Here is a 2,423-nt window from a genome sequence, read left to right on the forward strand (position 1 = left end):
GATGGGAGAAAGGTGGGGCTATCTGCCCCTGCAGAGATCCACAGGCTGGGAGCCCTAGGGAGCCGTGCCACCCTATCTGCTAGGGTCACCGTGGGTCAGATTTAACTTGGCAGCAGTAGACGAGGGCACGATTTAGAAAAAGTGCGTTTGGTCCCTGGGTCAGGTTCCCTGTCACCACGTTGCACTGTCTGCAGTGACAGCCCTGGGGTGACCTCGGTCCCACTCACAGGACAGGGAAGCGAGGCACGGAGGCCTCGCGTGACCGCCTTGATCTTGCGGCTCAGCAGCCCAAGTGTCCCAGGTCTCCCCGCTCAGAGACTCTGTGCGGAGCCACTGCGAATCCCCACCAAGAGCAGGAGAGTGAGAGGCTCCCGACAGGGCCCTCTCCACGCCGGCCAGAGGTTCTAGCGGGCTGCCTTCCGAGACTTCTCCAGATGGTCCCCTGCTCCCGACAGCATCGTGGTTTTGCCATTCGTAGCTCCGATGAATGGAGCCCTGGAATTAGCATCGCTCAGAGAGGAGACAGACCAGAGGCCCGGAAGGAAAGGCGGCTGCGGTCGTCGCCCGCGATCCCACAGCGGATCTGCTGGGCTCCGCCCTGGGGAGCTCACTGGTCCAGACCCACACCCCAACCTGAACCCCCAGATCCTCCACCCGTCCCCGGAGAGGCGCCTCCTTGTGCTTGGTGAAGCGGAGGGGCAGCAAACAAGAGGGTGGTCCTCACCAGATGGGTGGCTTGGTAGCGGCTGTGTCCTTGGGCTCAGGCGCGGGAGCCGTGGTCAGGACGCGTGGGGCCCTGCGGTGTTTGGTTCTGTGGAGCATGGGTCGCTGCGGTCGGAGCCGACAATGATGACACTGGTTAACTTGTGTCAGAAAGTGTTCCCGGGAAAGAGATGCATGGCCAGCAGCCCCCAAGTCAAACCCCCTGCCCTCCATCCTACCCGGACGCATAGTGACCTCCACATCCAGGATGTCCGCCTGTAAACCTTGAGGGTCACTGCCCCCGCTTCCTCCCACAGGGTGACTGGTGGCTTTGAAGCACCAACCTTGCCGTGAGGCCGCCCAAGGGGGCTGGCAGTGCCACCAGGGCGCCTGCCAGTCGACAGCAGCAGCTACAGGGACCCGGGAGCTCTTGTCCCGAAGGGGAGGGGGCTGTCCAACCCGAAGAAGGTCATCAAGGTGCGCGGGCACACGCTGTGACAATAATAAAGACGTGTAAATAATAAAGACGTGTGAAGAAATTCACTGACATCATAGAAAACCAGGGGGCGGGTAGTCAGCATTCGTCGGTTTACCAAACAGGGGGTCAGCGTTCGACGGTTCGGCTGTTGGAGCTGCAGGTCAGACCCACCAGGGAGTCCAGGGAGGACGCTGTGGACTCTGCTCTCGTGGGGCCTCGGGCACCCTGTGGGCTGACTCTGCACTAACAGAGAGCCACGTGAACATTGAGCCATACCCCCCCCCAAGATAATTGGGTCATCCCTGTGAATCATCACAACGACTTCGTTTGCAGCACTGGTTTACAGCCTTGGCTGTGTATTCCGGTCACCAGGAGCGTTTGAGCATCTCCTGATGAAAATCCCAAAGCCAAGGGTGTACCTTCTAAGCCGGGGGTTCTCAACCTGTGGGTCACAACCCCTTTGGGGGTCGAACGACCCTTTCGCATGGGTCGCCCGATTCATCACAGTAGCAAAATGACAGTGATGAAGTAGCAATGAAAATAATGTAATGTTGGGGGGGGTCACCGCCGCATGAGGAACTGCATGAAAGGGTCGCAGCCTGAGGAAGGTGGAGAACCACTGCTTTAAGCAGAACTCAGAACAGAGGGGAGGAAAGGCCCGTCCGTTTGGGGAAGCCTCCCCCACGTGTGCGTGGCTGGTCACGGCTGGAACCCCCAACCTGGAGGACTCTCCTCCCAGATGTTTGCATGGCAGCTCCTGCCCAGGGGTCAGCTCTCCCACAAGCTTTCCCCCGTGGCCCTCGCTAACGTGGCTCCCTCCTCTCAGTGCCTGCTCTAGCTTTGAATTCCCTGTCCTTTTGTTTGCGAAGAAGTACAGCCAGAATGCTCCTTAAGGGTGAGGGTGAGAAAATCTCACGTCCATTGGACACGTTGCCAGAAGAGCCTACTTTGCTTGGCCAAGTAGAGGGGCAGCGGCAAGAGGAAGGCCAGGATGGACGGGCACAGCGGCTGCCAGCAGGGCCTCACCCATCAGAACTACCGCGAGGCTGGCGCAGGGCTGGGCGGTGTTTTGTACTGTCACAGAGAGGGTCGCTGTGATGGTCCCTAACCAATTCGAGGGTCCCTGACAACAGTATTCTCGTTCATCTGCTTTGCGCCACGCGATACTCACGGTTGGCGTGTGTCCGTGTCAAAGAATCCCTGGTTGTGCTGTGGTTAGGTATTGGGCTGCTAACTGCCAGGC

This window comes from Echinops telfairi, unplaced genomic scaffold (genome assembly GCF_000313985.2).
Source record: "Echinops telfairi isolate 266 unplaced genomic scaffold, ASM31398v2 ScPeMD7_7420;HRSCAF=8458, whole genome shotgun sequence".
Classification (NCBI taxonomy): domain Eukaryota; kingdom Metazoa; phylum Chordata; class Mammalia; order Afrosoricida; family Tenrecidae; genus Echinops; species Echinops telfairi.